Source organism: Geotrypetes seraphini, chromosome 2, assembly GCF_902459505.1.
Source record: "Geotrypetes seraphini chromosome 2, aGeoSer1.1, whole genome shotgun sequence".
Taxonomy (NCBI): domain Eukaryota; kingdom Metazoa; phylum Chordata; class Amphibia; order Gymnophiona; family Dermophiidae; genus Geotrypetes; species Geotrypetes seraphini.
In genome coordinates this window covers 452,866,905-452,885,429 of record NC_047085.1, presented here as the reverse complement: position 1 = coordinate 452,885,429, position 18,525 = coordinate 452,866,905, and the positions used below count along the sequence as shown (strand labels likewise).

Sequence of the window (18,525 nt, the reverse complement as noted above, 5' to 3'; positions counted from 1 at the left end):
TTAATTTCTTTTCTGTGGTTCTTTTCCTTTTAGTTGCACTGTAAATTTTATGAAAAGCAAACAAAACACCAGGCAACATAAAAAATTGTTAACTAAAATCACAAATTTAGTTAACAATTTAGTACTGAATATATCTCATAAAATGCATTGCATAACCAGCTAGTCTTGTAATAAGTTTTATAGTCATTAGCAAGGAAAAGCGATAAATAGCCATGCCCAACACATTTTTGCACTGGTATCTTTTTGGTTACTAAGTTCTAAGGAACTGAGACAGCATAAGAATGCTTACTTTCTGGTGTCCACATAATTCACTTTGGGGAGGTGAGTTAGTGGTATTGAGAGAAGAATGTCCTGCAAGAATACCAGAGATTGGGCTGATGTATGCACATTCAATTTGTCCTGCAGAAGTTAGAGATCTTGGGCATAACTCCCTAAGATTATCTAACCAGTGCCCATGTTGGCGGCCACCGATTGTGTGTCAAATCATGTGACAGTACCGGTTAGAGAATTATGCCTGATTCACACAAAGATAGGTAGCTGAAATGTAGGTTGGAAAACTCTGGCCTACATTTCAGCTGTGTATCTTTGCCTGAAACTAGACCGTAGCTTTGCTTTAAGCTGATTGCATCAGAGGACTTTCCCTCGATCAGCTGAGCCGGCAGGACTCCCTGAAACTGCCCAGTCCTTCCTGCATATAGCCCCCCTTTCCAAAATGGCATGTCTTCTTCCCAGTGTATCCTGGGAGGGGCGTAAGGCCCTGACTGGCTCAGGCACCTATGGGCCTCTCCCTGGGGGAGAGGTGTTAGGCATTTGAGCCAATCAGGGCCTTAGGCTCCTCCCAGTGATACGCAGGGAAGGGGCCTAAGGCCCTGATCAGCTCAGGTAGCTAAGGCCCCTCCTCTTGGGAGGTGTCATAGGCGCCTGAGCCAATTAGGATGCACCAGGAAAGGGAAGGCCTGCCATTTTGGATTGGTGGGCCTGCAGCAGGAGTGACTGGCTATCCCTCTTATCAGATTTCTACTAGAAGGTACGAAGGGGGGTTTGGGGTGTGTGTGCTTGAGCTGGGGGGATTTTGACCTGAATCCCCCAGACTATGATGCAGGTTTATAAACTCCTAGATATTGTGAAACAAGTCAATGGTAAATAGTTCATCTTTTTAAACAAAACCAAGCCTTGGGAATATATCATGAGACAAACTGATAGCAGATTTAAAATTTAAGAATGCATTTTTCAATCAGTGCAAAATTAAACAATGGAATACTGCTGGGAAATGTGGTCAAGATTAAAAGTATTATGTAGCTTATAAAGGTTTAGACATAGTTTTATATTAATTAACAATTCCTTAGCAACAGCAGCAGATAAATCCAGAGCCCAATGGGATTGCACACATCTACCAGCAGGCGGAGATAGAGAACTGATTAACAGGTGGTCCTATTGGCTGGCACTCTTCCTGTATCTTCAGTATGCTCTATCTCCCAGCAGGTGATGGTCTCTATTCAACTAGCTCCTGAATTCTGGCTGTGATTGGAAAATTATTTTCTCCTGTTGAGGTTTCTCTTCAGTGAGATGGCAATTTTATTCTCCTGTTGAGGTTTCTCTTCAGTGAGACAGGGGTGTCTGGCTGAATGGTGCCGGCTTTAGGGGTTACATCTGGGCCCCCCCAGGTCCCTGCCTCACCCTCCCTCCATTGCTAGAGGTTCTGACTGGGTCTCGATTTTTTTTCTTCTTTCCCTTCTCTGTTTATATATATATATATAAAAAAAGGGAGACCACAGTTGCTACATTCTGCCCTGTTAGTGCTGCACAACCAGCTCTTACTGGTTTCAACCTGCCCTAACAACAAGCTTGTGAGTATGTATGTGTTTTTTTTTTTTTTTACTGTTGTTTGAACTTCAGGTTCTGTTTGGGAGTTTTAGTACTGTGGGTTCGGTCAACGTACATTCAAGGAATGGATATTTTAGTGAGGCTAAGTTTTATGACTAGAAATCCATTGAGGGAGCTGGGACTTTTTCCGCCCTTTGCATGCCCGCGCTTGGTTTCCTTGTTGGTTACAGCGCGGCAGTAGCGGTGCGATTTCATGCTCGCACTTGTTCTCCTCGTTGGGTTTCAGTACAGCAGTAGTAGTCCTATTTATTCCGAGGCTCTCTTTCGTCGGTGTTTGTCGCGGCCATGTGCAGATGATTGTGCAAGTGCCGGTTTATAGCAGCGTGCATGAAATGGGACATGTTTTTTCCGGTGCTGTGGGAAGCACCGCACCGTTCTTCTAATTATTCTCAGAGTCTGATTTTCTTTCTATGCAGGCCACAGCAGGGTAAATTTTGCGGGGCATGAATCTGACTGTTTCTAGGAGCGTTGATGCAGCGGCCACATGCCGGCGATAATCAGACGTGCGCTTAGGTCTCTGGCGATGGCAGGAGAGCTGCAGCGTTCTGGTAGTTTATTTCTAGCTGACTTTGGTCAGTGTATGCTGCGGCTTCTCTCCTTTCCGGTTCAGACAAGTTGTTCATGTTTCACCAGCTTTAGGACAAGCAATCACTTGAAGGAAACTGCTAGTTTAATCGGACTCTGGGGTTAGCACTCAAGGGGATTACCAGAGAGACTCTGACCTGTGCTAGGTTACCCAGTCTCGGTTTGTCTCCGGACTGGGTCGACATACGGCAAATCACGGAACAGTGAGATAAGCAGTAAGATAGTGCCCTGTATTTCACACCGGTATCTCATTGTCTCACTTGGGGTCCATGCATATTGAGCTTTTGTTGGTATCTGTCCTTCTTATTTGGGCCTCTATGCTGTGCTGCATGTGTCTAGTAGTGGCATAGGATATATATGCCTAAAGGTAGTACAAACGGGCTGTCTCTATGGGCATAATGACACTTCGCATCTTCCTGCGGCCAGGACTCTCTTTCTTTATTTCTGAGGAGGCCTGGACTTCAGATTTCTATGCTTATCACGCTGGTTTCTCCTGTCGCCATTTTCTCATGGCACATGCTAGACGGACCCCCCGACCAGACAAGAAGGGCTGTACAGCTCCTTCTAACCAGGAGCCAGTTACCTATTCTATCAAACCCGCGGAAGAGCACGCGCTATGTGGCTGTTAGCCTCATCCCTGAAGCTCTCATTAGCGATGTGAGCTTTGTCTGATACCTGTTAGGATGCTGTTGTTTTCCACGGGGCGGTAGATGCAGCATCTTGATTGCATCTAGTACGTATTCACTTTAAAGGACATACGTATTTCGCTCACGTTGCATGGAGTTAGTACTCTTTTCATGGTTCCAGTATACTCCTCTTCACATTACGAAACTTGATTTTTCCTAGGAGAGTTTTTCTTCTTACAGATCCTACAGTTCTCATCCTGCTGTTCCCCGTCCTTCTGCACTTCATTCTGAGGGGATCTTGACTTCTTCCAATGACTCTTCAGGCTTTCTCATGAGGGGGAAGACGCTATAATGTCAGGTCAGGGGGCTGTGAACATTTTTCAGGATGCTTGCAACTTTGCATCCTCCTCAGGTTTCCGGTTCGTTCTTGGAGTCTCTATGTTTTGTGTTTCCCTAAGTGTTACTGGTCCTCAGGGCAGTTCTTCAGGAACTAAGGGATGTTGTTCCACTTACTGCATGGAGCCCAAGATGGGGGCATTGGGCAGGCTGGATCTCATTCTGCTGAATTAGTTTCTCAGGGTTACACATTTCTGCAGAAAAACTGGGAGAATATTTACATTTTCACTATGGACTCCGAATCGGCACTAGGTTTGCTTGCCTCTCTTGGAGCAGCGCTTTCGGTTTTGGCACATGCCATTTCGCCTACCCATTTTAGAAAATGTGGGCAGTGGTACCATTTTGGCGCTACCAGGCAATTCACCTACTTTCTTCTTGACTGACTGCTTGATTCGGACGTCTTCCAGTTGGGCCATTTGACTGACACGAAAAGGGTGGTTTCCTTTCCTCAGTTCTTTGGACATGAATCTTCGAATTTGCACAGTGCTCTTTTCCCTGTACTATTTATAGGTATATCGGGGAGATGTTTTTATTCATATAGGAGAGAAATGTTTTTCTTCCCAGAGACTAGGGCGATGAATCACAGTCTCAGGTTTGCATTCTTCTTCGGTCACCATGGCCAACAGTATGGGATTCTGTACAGGTTCTAGGATCCATGTTGCAGATTCCACTGGGAACTTCGGCTTGCTTTCCCATTATAACGCTACAGCAGTCGCTTTTGTTCTGGTGGTTCCCGGTATCTCAGGGCGCCAATTATTTGGTAGGCTCCTCGAGCATCACTCTGTATGATTTGGTGGCTTAGTGAGATTTCTCTTTTCAAAGGCATGCCTCGGTCTTTGCTGGACTAGCTCATGGTCACCAAACATCCTGGGCTGTCGGGTTGGGGGGCTCGGTGCCTTCTATCCTCAGCTCCAGGAGTCTGGTCTTAAGAGGCGACTTAGTACTTGTTCATTCTTCTACTCTGGAGCTTCGGACCATTCTTCTGGAATGACACTGAAGGTCTTTTCAGTCAGTATTATGATGGGGGTATTTCTCTACAGCCTGGGCAGTAGGTGATGTACTCAGTTGGAGGGTAAAGTTGTGGTTCTACTTCAATGGGTGGACCCTCATCTTCCTCTTCTGTTGGCAGATCATTTTATGGGTCAGGAAAAGAGTTTGGATAGACTTTCTCTCCGCAAAATCTGAGCATGGCCCATTTATTGTATGTTACAGTGTACAGCGCTGTGTACACTCTAGAAAGTGTAAATGTTAGTAATAGTGAAATCTTCTACATCCTGGATTTTGAGAATTTTGACTCGGGCATTCCAGCTCTTTTTATGGAAGTGAGATCTCCTGGAACTAGACCTCATGGCCTCGTCTTGAAATTCTAAGCTTCCTAGCTTCTTCGGCGGGCACAGGGAATGGGAGTCAGAGGGAGTAGCAGCGTGGCTTCTTTCTCGCCTCTGGTTTCTTTTTTTTTTTCAGAGTTTTCCCCTGGCTGACGATGGCTTGGATTTGCCATCTCAAGCTCACTTTAAGGGCACAATATTTGTAGAATCTCTGGATTGGCTGCGCCATCCTTGCTATGCAGATCTGATGAGTCTTTCGACAGCCGGACTGTTGAGTTTCCTGGTATCTCTGGATTTACTCACCTAGGGTCCAATCAACATGGATATTCGTACTACTTTGGTATTACGACCTAACTTTTGAAAAGTGATGGCTGACGTGTAAGGGTTATACGAAGGAGATTGTTTCTCCTCTTTTCCAGGCGATACAGACGTCTTCACTTGTGGCTTCTGCTTCCTTTTGGAGGTTTTCCTTTCTTGGGTACTTCTCAACATTTGCACCCTTCCAGAGTTCTTTTTTGGCACAAGGGTATTACCAAGAGCTTAGCGTTCAATTCCCTTCAGCTTCAAGTGCCATTCTTAGCTTGTTACAAGGGCTAGGTATATTGCTCTTCGCTTACTTCTCAGCTTCATGTAGTTCAGTTCCTAAACGGAGTACGGTATATTCGTACACCTCTTAGAAATCCCTGTCCGGAGTACAGTCTTAAGGTAATTCTTCGCAGTTTACCGAAGGCTTCATTTCATCCTTGTCTTTTGAGACTCTAAAGGGCTGTGCCATTGAACACGGGGTTTCTTGTGGCCATGGCTTCAGCTCAGCGGTTTTCTGAGTTGCAGGCCTTGTTTGGCGGGGATTCCTATTTCTGATTTACAAAATCTGGGGTGTCAGTTCGGACCGTACCACAATTTCTTTCTAAGGAGGTGTCATCCTTTCTTTTATGACACTTTCACTTTTCCTTCCTTCTTCCTGGGAGAGAAATGGGGAGACGTGCTTTTATTCACTGCATTTTTTGAAAGTGCGTAGCGTTCTCCGCGAGCTAGGTTTCTACGACTTTTAGTTGTTTAGATCACCTTTTTGTATTCTTCAAGGGACGCCTCAAACGTATGGCGGCATCCAAAACCTCCATCGCTCGATGGGTCCAGGAGGACATTCTTTACGCTTGCTTGATGGCAGGGAAGCATCATTGGCGAAAGAACTTCATGACCATTCTGCCGGAGCGATGGCTACTTCTTGGACTTGGTCCAGAGGTTTTTTCCTTGGAGGAGTTTTGTCTCACGGCTACTTGGTCTTCCGAGAGTGCTTTATCTCAGCGTTTGGATGTGGGGGTGCATACGGTGGATGCGTTTAGTGCTTCGGTTGTTGCGGAGGCGGCCTTTGCTTCCCACCCAGATTGAGGATTGCTTTGCTACATCCATTGGTCTCTGGATTCATCTGCTGCTGTTGCTAAGGAAGGAAAAATTATGTTCTTACCTGTTAATTTTCTTTCCTTTAGACGCAGCAGATGAATCCAGAGCCCCACTCTTTCTGGATATTGTCTGTCGGTTTTTTCTTTGCAACTTTCGAAGTTTGTTATTATTGATGGTTGTATTCTGTATTATTGCCTTTTGAGATTTGTTATGGGAAAGAAGTTTTTTACATGCTATGCCTATTGATGGTTACGTATGCTTGGGCAAGGAGCTATACTGAAGATACAGGAGGAGTGCCAGCCAATAGGACCACCTGTTAATCAGTTTCTCTATCTCCGCCTGCTGGTAGATGTGTGCTATCCCATTGGTCTCTGGATTCATCTGCTGCGTCTAAAGTTAAGAAAATTAACAGGTAAGAACATAAATTTTCCTTATAAGCCAGGTATATTTATAAAGCATACTCCACTACCTCCCCCCTCCTGTGTCTCAGGACTGAGTGGTAGTGGGGGCATAGAGAATGTGCTCCTTCACTCCCCATTGCCATATATCTTAATTTCTGGTTCATGGTTCCATTAGTCAGTGCATCAGCAAAACCTGGAGCAAACTTCCTGTGCTTTCCATTTTCTGGGAGTAAACAGGGATAAGATATATTGCCTAGCGGCTGAAATATGGCTCATGAAAAGAGAGAAGGTAATTTGGTGCATGAAGGACAAATAGAATTTATAAAATATTCATAGCTCTGAGAATACATTACCAAAGTGATCAGCTTTCCTCTGAAATATTCAGTGAGGCAGCGAGATGTTTAACACAAATCACAGTTAAGATCTTGCTGTTGTATCAACTCTGTTATTACTCACCTACCTGTTGTCACCTGATTCAAAATATATGACTGCAAGGATGTAATTTCTTTTAGTTGAACCTGTTCAGTAATTTATTTCTTTTTTTGTGTGTGCTTTCTCTCCTTGAATTTTTTTAATCTAGGATTTGCACCTAGTCTGCGCTTGTGGAAGACCTCATGACAAACTATGCCTTTTTTTTGTTTTCCATTTGTGTGCACAAAGACCTTGATGAATCAGGCCCTAAATGACACTATAACTGTAGCAGATCGATTTTGTGCCTAAATATCTTTATTGACTCTTGCAACAACAATACTATTTAACATAGAATACAATGTTTACAAAAGTGGGTAACTAAAATGTCATTCTTTAATCCCTTTATTTAGACTCAACCCCTCCCTCATTCCACTCTTGTTCATTTAATCCATAACCCCTAAACTCCTCCCTTTCTAAAAATATCATAATTATACTTCCAAATTATTTAACAAAAAGATCGAACATGTATCATTAAAGTACTCAAGTAGGGATCCCAGAGCTTAAAATGCTTTTTGGCTGTAAACCTGAAGTTAGGTTGAAGATTGATGATGATTGAAGATTCTCTGTTGTGATGGATTGACCTTTCCCTTCCTGAGCTATATGCTATTAGGAAATCTTTCATACATTTTCTTTTTTTTTTTTTTTTAAATATAATTTTTGTTCCGTAAGGTAGTTATTTTTCTCTTTCTGGAGAATATAGGTGAAGAGGGAGCTGAAGCCCCTCTGTTTTTGTTATTATATCACCCATCTGCTACCTGTGCTCCTCATTATATTTGCTGCCAGCAGTACTACTGTGCATGGGATAAATTTGTCTCTTCTTCCCACCCCTTTGCATTAGGAGACATTCTCCAAATTACTCCTAAAGGGAATTGCTTCATAATACAATACGGCTGCTCTTATTACATACACTTTGTCTTTTCTTAGTGTAAAATGAATATTCATAAAGCATACAAAAAACATTTATTACACTTCCTAAACAGGCTTCTTACTATCTTACTTTATATAAAGATAAAGGCAGAATAGATATAAATAAATAATTACGACCACCAATTTTAAACCTTTTGTTCTCAAAAGCTTATTTAGTAAGTTTTTAAATATTCTGTAAGTGTGGGATTACCCCTCATTAAAAATAAAAATTCTAAGCTAGTAACAAATCTGGTTTCATTGTCTAGCTTCAAATGTAGCTACACCTTTGAGAGGTGTAGTATAGAGCACTGTTCTTCAACCGCCGGCCCACAGGAAATTTCTGCCAGCTCTGGTCCCGTTTTCAGACCTCTTGTCCCGTTGTCCCCACACACAGCTTCGGGACAACGGGACAGGCGATCACTTCCTGTCCCCACCTGCTGTGCCAAAAAAAAAAGCCTCCCTCCTTCCTTTCCCTCGATCCGATGATATCTTACCACCCTGCTGATGCTGCTATAGCCGACAGGAAGTCTTCTTTCCGACGTCAATTCTGACGTCAGGGAGAGGACGTTCTGGGCCAGCCAATCGTTGCCTGGCTGGCCCAGAACATCTTATCCGATGTCAGAATAGACGTCGGAAAGAAGACTTCCTGTCGGCTTTAGCAGCAGCAGGGCGGTAAGATAGCAGCTGACCCGGGGAAAGGAAGAAGGGAGGCTTTTTTTTTTTTTTTGCACGACAGGGAGGGAAGGAGGTAGGCAGGCAAGCAGGCTGGCTTTGGCCAGGGAGGGAGGGAGAGAGGTAGACAGGCAGGCAGGCTGGCTTCGGGGGTGGGGGTGGGACAAAGTATGGAAGGCAGTGAGAGGGACATAGGAAGGAGGCACTGGGGGCACTAAAGAGATAGGAAGGCACTGGGGGCACTAAAGACATGGGAAGGAAGCACTGGGGGCACTAAGGACATGGGAAGGAGGCAGTGGGGGCACTGAAGACAGGAAGGGGCAAGGACTTGGGAAGGAGGCACCGGGGGCACTAAGGACATAGGAAGGAAAGAGGGAGGAAATAGAAAGGGATAATTCTTGGGCCTGAGTGCAGAAAGAAAGAAAGGATACACAGACAGTAGGAAACCCAACCAGAGACTCATGAAATCACCAGACAGCAAAGGTAGGAAAAAAGATTTTATTTTCAATTTAGTGATCAAAACGTGCCAGTTTTGAGAATTTATAGCTGCTGTCTATATTTTGCACTTTATTTGTCTATTTTTCTATAGTTACTGAGGTGACCGATCTCGCGGAGATGGGGCAGAAACGGGGATTTTTAAATTTTAGTCCTAGTAGTTTGCCAGTCCACAAAATAATTCTTTTTATTTCTGCCGGTCCACGGGTGTAAAAAGGTTGAAAAACACTGGTATAGAGAATGACATGGGGAAAAAATTTATCACCGTTCCCACCCTGTCCCCTTGAGCTCATCCCTGCCCCATCCCTGTGAGCTCGGTCCCCGTCCCCACCCCGCAAGCTCGGTCCCTGTCCGCACCCTGCAAATTGTTAGATCCCATCCGCACAAGCCTCGAATAGTTATGATTTTATACTGAACTTATTTTATTAAAGTACAAAAAGAGACAATATTCTGTACAATTGCCATTTTATAAACACAAATAATAACTACACCGCCCCTTGCGGAGGGTTTGGCACTGGGTATGCAAATATCATGCTATTTCTGCTTCTATAACACCTTTATCCCAGGACAAGCAGGCAGCTATTCTTGACTGATGGGTGACGGCACCGACGGAGCCCCGGTACGGACAATTTTAGAGTGATTGCACTCTAAGAACTTTTTAGAAAGTTCTAGCTCGGCCGCACCGCGCACGCGCGAGTGCCTTCCCGCCCGACAGAGGCGCGCGGTCCCTCAGTTTCTTAGTTTCCGCGGAGCTAAGAAGACGCGTTTTCAACGGCTGTTGAAAATTTTTTCATACTTGCCTTCCCGCTCGCGTAAACGTTTGGCTAATTTGCCTTTTTTCTTTCTTTTATTTTGTTTAAAAAAAAAAAAAAAAAAATTCTTTCAATTTTTTCTTCAAATTCGGTTTTCCCCGGCGGGGCCTTCTGCCACCATCGAAGCCTCGGCCTTCGATTTGGCGGAAGCCGTTTTTCCTTTCATGCCCCCTCAACCGGGTTTTAAAAAGTGCCAGCGGTGTGCTAGGCCTATATCTCTCACGGACCCACACAACTGGTGTTTACAGTGTTTGGGTCCTGAGCATCAGGCCTCCTCTTGCACCCGCTGTGCTACTTTGAAAAAACAAACTTTAAAAAATCGCTTAATTCAACAGCGATTGTTGTTCGGTGCCGAGATGTCCGACCCCGTTCCTTCGACTCCGGCTTCGGCACCGATTCAGTCGGCACCCTCGTCTTCGACGGCGCGTGATTCCACACCGGCATCCCAACAGTCAGGTAAGCCGGCTAAGAAGCCTTCCCCGCTGGAACGTCTTCCGGCCTCGAGTGCAGTGAGCCCAATCCTGCCGCCGGTTCGACGCCAGCGGAAGCGCTCCGCCCCTATAGAGGTGAGTCCCTCGACATCGGACTCCTCATCTCCGGGGCGTCGAGCGGCACCGCAGGTACCGCAGAAGAAAAAAGCGGTACCGGTGCCATCCCTCGATGACCGCATTACGGCCATCCTTCAGGTGCAGCTGAAGGAACAATTAGAACGACTCCTTCCTGCTATCATGACACCGAACCTTCCGGTGCCAGTTCGCACCGAGCCATCGGTACCGGTTGTTGAACAACCTGTATCGGTACCGATTGTGGAACCCGTTTTAACCGCTTCCACTGTTTCGGTACCGCTTCACCTAACCTCATCGGTATCGATGCCAGTCCTTGCACCGGAGCCGAGAGCTCACCATCAATCGGTGCAGACTTCGGCACCGGTGCGTCCGATAACTTCTCCGGACACGGTATCGATGAGGTCGGGTAAGTCGATACGCAAAACCCGACACATGCAAACGTCGACACCTGAGTCTCGGGACCATTCTTCCCATGTAAGGGACCCTGATCTGTGGGGAGACTCAGAGGAACCCTTTCTTTCTGAAGGAGAATGTTCCTCAGAGGAGGAGGATTCGGCTGTCCCTGACCCATCCTCCAAACAGGCCACTTCCTCTTTCTCTAGTTTTTTGAAAGAGATGTGTGAGTCCTTGTCCATTCCTTTGGAGGCTGAATCCAAAAAGTCTAAAGCTTTTTTGGATGCCCTTGATTTTGATCAGCCTCCAAAGGAATTTTTGAAACTTCCCCTTCATGACATCCTAAGGGAAACTTTCTATAAGAATTTAGAGACTCCTTTAACTGTCCCAGGGGCCCCACGTAAACTGGATTCTCTATATAAGGTAATTCCCATTCCTGGGTTCGACAAACCTCAACTACCACATGAATCCTTATTTGTCGAATCCACCCTTAAAAAGACTTCAGGAGCCAGTGTGTATGCATCTGTCCCTCCTGGCAGAGAAGGAAGGGCCATGGATAAATTTGGTAAGAGGCTCTACCAAAATGCTATGTTAGCTAATAGGGCTAGTAATTATGCTTTTCATTTTTCTTTTTATTTAAAGCATCTCCTTACCACCATGGCTTCTTTCGAGAAATATCTTCCTTCACGAAAGCATTCCGCTTTTCACACATGCTTGTCGTCTCTTCTCCAATTGCGTAAGTTTATGGTGAGATCCATATATGACACTTTTGAACTTACATCCAGAGCGACAGCAATGTCAGTAGCTATGCGTCGTTTGGCCTGGCTTCGGGTATCCGAGCTTGATGTTAACCATCAAGATCGGTTAGCCAATGCCCCATGTCTAGGGGATGAGCTCTTTGGGGATTCCATGGACTCAACCACACAAAAGCTCTCTGCTCATGAGACGCGCTGGGATACCCTGCTCAAAAATAAAAAGAAGCCTCCTCCGCCAAGACCATACAGGCAGCAATCGGCCTATCAACGCCGTTTCACAGCCCGTCCATTGCCTACCACTGCTCAACAACCTAGGCGTCAGAGACAACAGCAACGTCAGCCTCCCAGACAACAGCAACAGCAACAAGCTGTAAAACAACCTCCTCAGCAAAAGTCACAGCCCTTTTGACTTCATTCTCCGCAGTATAGCCAGTATCCCTATTCCTGCTCTCCTGCCTCAACCAATAGGAGGTCGACTTTCTCTGTTCCTCAGCCGGTGGGAAGTAATCACTTCGGACCAATGGGTCCTCAACATCATCCGCCACGGCTACTCTCTCAACTTTCAGACTCTCCCACCTCAAAGCCTGCCAAAAGAGTCTGCTTTGAACAGTCCTCAATCAGCCCTCCTTATTCAGGAGGTCCAATCCCTCCTCCTTCTGAACGCTATAGAGGAGGTTCCTCTAGATCAAAAGGGGCAGGGATTCTACTCCCGCTACTTTCTAGTTCCCAAAAAGACAGGAGATCTCAGACCCATCCTGGATCTTCGCGATCTCAACATTCATCTGGTAAAAGAAAAATTCAAGATGCTTTCTTTAGCCATCCTTTATCCCCTTCTAAATCAAAACGACTGGCTATGCTCCCTCGATCTCAAAGAGGCTTACACTCACATACCGATCAATGTAACCTCAAGACCATATCTCCGATTCATGATCAATCATTGTCATTACCAGTACAAGGTGCTGCCCTTCGGTCTTGCCTCATCTCCAAGGGTATTCACCAAATGTCTCATTGTGGTGGCGGCTTTTCTACGCTCTCACCACCTGCATGTATTTCCTTACCTGGACGATTGGTTGATCAAAGACACTTCTGCCCAAGCGGTCCTTCTGGCCACCAACCAAACCATCCAGTTTCTACAACTTCTGGGATTCGAGATCAATCTACCCAAATCCCATATCATTCCCACTCAGAGACTTCAATTCATTGGAGCGATCCTGGATACACTCCTCATGAGAGCTTTCCTGCCATCCAATCGTCTTCAGACCCTTCAGTCTCTATGTCACCAGGTACTTCCTCTGCCGTCCATCTCAGCAAGGCAAATGATGGTGCTCTTGGGACACATGGCATCCACAGTTCATGTCACACCTCATGCCCGTCTTCACCTGCGCACTCCTCAATGGACCCTTGCGACTCAGTGGTCCCAAGTGTCGGACCCTTGCTCACGACACATATCTGTGACATCATCTCTTCGTCAGTCTCTGCAATGGTGGTTGGTATCCTCAAATCTATCCAGAGGTCTTCTGTTCCATCAGCCTCCTCATCAACTAGTCATCACCACCGACGCCTCCCTGTATGCATGGGGAGCTCACTTGAACGAGTTCCAGACTCAAGGTCTTTGGTCAGCCCAGGAGAGGAAACATCAAATCAATTTCCTGGAACTCAGAGCGATGTTTTACGCCCTCAAGGCCTTCCAACACCTTCTCTTTCCTCAGGTCCTTCTGTTGTGCACAGACAATCAGGTTGCGATGTACTACATCAACAAACAGGGTGGGACAGGCTCTCGCCTTTTATGCCAGGAAGCCCAGAAGATCTGGACTTGGGCCATAGATCATCATCTCTTCCTGAAAGCTATATACATTCAAGGGAAACAGAATTCCTTAGCAGACAAACTAAGCAGAATTCTCCAACCTCACGAGTGGACACTCGATCCCGTAACTCTGCACTCTATCTTCACTCAATGGGGCACTCCTCAGATAGACCTCTTTGCAGCTCCTCACAATCATCAGCTGCCCCTATTCTGCTCCAGACTTTACTCTCCACACCGTCTAACAGCAGATGCTTTTCTCCTCGACTGGTCGAATCTGTTCCTGTACGCCTTCCCTCCTCTGCCTCTCATGTTGAGAACCTTGTTCAAGCTCAAGAGGGAACGAGCCACCATGATTCTGATTGCTCCGAGGTGGCCCAGGCAACATTGGTTCTCCCTTCTACTTCAACTCAGTTCCAGGGAACCTTTTCTTCTTCCTCTGTTTCCTTCGCTGCTTACGCAACAGCAGGGAACCCTTCTGCATCCCAACCTCCAGTCTCTACACCTGATGGCTTGGTATCTCTCGGGCTGAACTCGACTGATACTCTTTTATCTCAGCCCGTTCGTTCCATTCTGGATGCCTCCAGGAAACCAGCCACTCTACAATGTTACCATCAAAAGTGGACGAGGTTTTCTTCCTGGTGTCTTCTTCATCATCTTGATCCCACTTCCCTAGCGGTGGAGACGTTGTTGGATTATCTTCTTTCTTTGTCTGATTCTGGCCTGAAGTCCTCTTCCATCAGGGTCCACCTCAGTGCCATTGCAGCTTTTCATGAGCCAGTCCATGGAAAACTTCTTTCAGCTCATCCCCTGGTATCCAGGTTCATGCGTGGGCTTTTCAATGTGAAACCACCTCTTAAAGCCCCTCCGGTTATCTGGGATCTCAATGTGGTTCTTTCAGCTTTAATGAAGCCTCCATTTGAACCTTTAGCTACTTCTCCTTTCAAATTTCTCACTTGGAAGGTACTTTTCCTTATTGCTCTTACCTCTGCCAGGAGAGTCAGTGAGCTTCATGCACTGGTTGCAGATCCACCTTTTACGGTCTTTCATCATGACAAGGTGGTTCTGCGTACACATCCAAAGTTTCTCCCCAAGGTTGTCTCGGAATTTCATCTCAACCAATCCATTGTCCTACCGGTTTTTTTTCCAAAACCTCATTCTCATTCTGGGGAACAAGCTCTGCATACTTTGGATTGTAAAAGGGCTCTTGCTTACTATCTGCAGCGTACGAAACCCCACAGATCAGTTCCCCAACTTTTTCTGTCCTTTGATCCGAACAAATTGGGACGTCCTGTTTCTAAACGCACGTTGTCTAATTGGCTAGCAGCGTGCATTTCTTTCTGTTATGCTCAGACCGGACTGACACTGGAAGGTTCTGTCACGGCCCATCGAGTCAGAGCAATGGCAGCATCTGTAGCTTTCCTCCGTTCCACTCCTATTGAGGAAATCTGCAAAGCTGCTACTTGGTCCTCAGTTCACACTTTTACATCTCATTATTGTCTGGATGCATTCTCCAGAAGGGATGGTCACTTCGGCCAATCTGTATTACAAAATTTGTTTTCTTAATGGCCAACCTTCCCTCCATCCCTCTTTTTGTTAGCTTAGAGGTCACCCATCAGTCAAGAATAGCTGCCTGCTTGTCCTGGGATAAAGCACAGTTACTTACCGTAACAGGTGTTATCCAGGGACAGCAGGCAGATATTCTTGCGTCCCACCCACCTCCCCGGGTTGGCTTCTTAGCTGGCTTATACTAACTGAGGGACCGCGCGCCTCTGTCGGGCGGGAAGGCACTCGCGCGTGCGCGGTGCGGCCGAGCTAGAACTTTCTAAAAAGTTCTTAGAGTGCAATCACTCTAAAATTGTCCGTACCGGGGCTCCGTCGGTGCCGTCACCCATCAGTCAAGAATATCTGCCTGCTGTCCCTGGATAACACCTGTTACGGTAAGTAACTGTGCTTTTCTGCCTATCCGCTTTAATAGCTCCTTTCTCCCCAGGGTGGATGGGCCGAGTTTTGCTCATTCATTATGTGTTTCAGATGGTTGATGATGATGGGAAAATTAAGTCTTTTGCACAGCAGCAGGAAAAATCTGATCTCCCCCACACTGATTATTTTGCTTATATGCAAATTCAACATTACATTTCTTCTTTACCTTCTAATTCTTTGAAGGCTTCTTGTTAAGAGATGCTGTCTACAGCTTTTACCATTGGTTCCCAACTTCCTGTTCCCCTCAAATTCCATCATCGCCATTTGAAGGATGAGTCCCCCTTGTTTGATTATTCTAAATTGCGTGATGCTTGGGCTCGAGACCTTGTTGTAGCGTTACCTGATGATATACTTTTGCAGGCTGTCCGTAGGTTGCCTGCCCTTTGCAAATATACCACCTTTTGGGAGCAACGCTGCAAGTTGGTCTTTCGTTTGTACATTTCTCCCAAAAGGGCTCATCTTTCTGGGTTCCGTGAGACAGCTGCCTGTCTTAGATGCCAGGCCCCTGAAGCAGGCTTGGGACATATGTTCTGGACTTGTCCTAATATCCAATATTTTTGGAATGCCATTTTTCATTTTGTAGAGCACATTTGGAACATTACCATTCAACTGCTCCCCTTTGTTCTTATTTGGAGCTGTTCCTCACTATTACCCTCGTCGAAGGGGGGCTGCAGTCTTCCTTAAGTGGACTGTCTTTATTGCCTTGAAATGTATCTTGCTGAAATGGCTTGAGGGGGATGCACCGGATTACTCCATTTGGCGATGTCGGATGATTACCCTCCTGATGTGGGAACAGAGAGATGTAACGGACTTTTCCTCTCTCCCAGGGTGCGTCTTTCAATGCACTTGGGAACCCTTTTGGACTACCATGACTCCCTTGGCTCGCAGCCGTTTGCTTAACTGTTGATTCCATGTTTATCTGTATCACTATGTTACAATTGGTAGGTCTGTATCATTTTGTATTATATCACTGCTTATATTAATGTTGTACTTGGAAGGAGGACCTGGGGGGGAGGTATGGGGGGATTTGTTTGGGGGGAGGGGTGGTCATATGAAGGGGGGGAGTGGTGTGGGAGAGGGGTTTTGTCTAACAAAAATTTGAGCTTGTTTGCGCTTCATCTTGTGTATTTGCTTGGTTTTCTTATTGTGCTCAATAAAATATATTTGAACATAAACACAAATAATACAGAGCAAGGATCAACAAAACTCCTGTCTCGCCGCCCTTTCACAAATATTCCCTCCACTATTGTGAAAACTGAACAAACCAAATTACTACTGAATGCTACATAGAAAAATCAAGCTAACAGAATACTTCAGTCACACATGGCAGGAATAGTGTTAGGGGAGGACAACTGCCCCCGGTCAGAGAAAGAGCCCTAAGCCAGCTGGAAGCTAAAGAAGCACAGCCTGGGCTTTGTAGTCCCCAGTTATGTCTAATACCAGCTCTAGCAGGATACATATTTCAAAATTGAAATATTCTAATCACAAAATATAAACTAAATTTTTTTTTCTACCTTCTGTCTGGTAATTTTATTCTTCAAATCACATTGGTCTCAGGCTTTGGTTTTGAGTTCCTTCTGCCTTCATTGTGGCATGGCTGGCTCCTGAAGGTAAAATAAGCGCAAGAGGAACTGGGGAGGAGAGGCCGAGTCTGACATCAGTGCAATTTTTTACCACAGGAGCAAGACTTTTCACTGCTCCCATGGGGTGGTAAAAGGTCTTGTCCCCATTCCTCGGGGCAGTGAAAGGTCTTGTCCCCATTCCTGCGGTAAACCAGTTGCAAATGTCTCCATTCCTGTGGATTTACCGCAGTGGCCATGGTTTACTGCAGTAAACGGTCCCCGTGTCATTCTCTAGTGTAGTAGCCATGTTAATCTGGAGAAGAAAACATGATGTGTGCTTTATTCCTGCAGTCTATTGAAAACATCTATTACAGGTGTAATCATTGTTACGTTTTGTTTCATTAACATTCAGTAATAAACAAGATTAAGTGAAGGTGTGCATCTTATATGAAGGTATCTTGTTTGATTTCCAGTGCATTTAATAAAATATCAGAACTTGCTTGAAGCTTCCTCATGGTATCTGAAACAAATACAGTTGTATCCCAGGACAAGCAGGCAGCATATTCTCACTAATGGGTGACGTTGCAGATGGAGCCCCGGTACAGACCACTTTAAAAGTGCATCGCTACTTTAAGTCTTTAGAAAGTTACCGATAGCCCAAACCGCACATGTGCGAGTGCCTTCCCACCTGACATAGGGCGAGTTTCTTGGTTTCCGCGGAGCTAAGAAGTTGCTCCATCAATGGCTGTTGATAGTTTTTGCTGCCTTCCTACTCACGCGGCTTATTTTTTGACTCTTTTCTTTCTTTTTTTTTTTATAGTAAAACCCCCCCCACTAAATAATTACTTTTTCACCAGAAAAAGAATGAGAACCCTGAATAAAGGAGAACATTGTCTAATTTTGAAGTAATTTCAAAGGTTGTTTTTTTTTAAATTCAAAGAGGCTGTAGTTCTGTATTCTAGCACAGTGTTCTTCAACTGCCGGTCCATGGACCAGTGCCGGTCTGCAAAAAAATTCCTGCTGGTCCGCGAAGGATCAGTGTCCCCTACAAGCACTGAGGAAAAAAAGGCGGCTTACCATAAACGCTTCGCGGACTACTTAAGCAAAAACATCAGTGCAGTTTGCCTGCTAACATTTCCAGGCAGCACCGGGGCTGCTAACGGGGAGTTCATGTGATCTTGGCGCGGTGGCTGATGGGTAATTTTGGGTCAAAGGCTACTGGAGAGCCAGAGGTGTACATGTGGTGAGTCTGCTGACTGCTCTGTTCGAAGGCAGCTGCTGTGTGTGCACAGAAAGTTACCACCGCTCTGGCTTGCGCTGTTTTCCCGGTCTTCCTCGGGCTGTCTGTGGAAGGAGCAAAAGATCTCCTTGCTCTTGGACCTGGCGAAAAGGAATGAAGGTCCTGCTGCTGCAACATGTGGCACGGAACTGGAACAGTATGATAGAGAGCGTGAGTTGTGACTTCCCAAGCTTTCAGGTAGGCTGAAG

The 18,525-nt window shown here is 45.7% G+C and overlaps 1 protein-coding gene across 4 annotated transcripts in view; it reads left to right on the top strand.

Moving 5' to 3' along the window:
* PARD3 (par-3 family cell polarity regulator) overlaps nucleotides 1-18,525 on the top strand; it is a 1,241,096-nt gene that overhangs the window by 143,997 nt on the left and 1,078,574 nt on the right. The window lies entirely within an intron of this gene.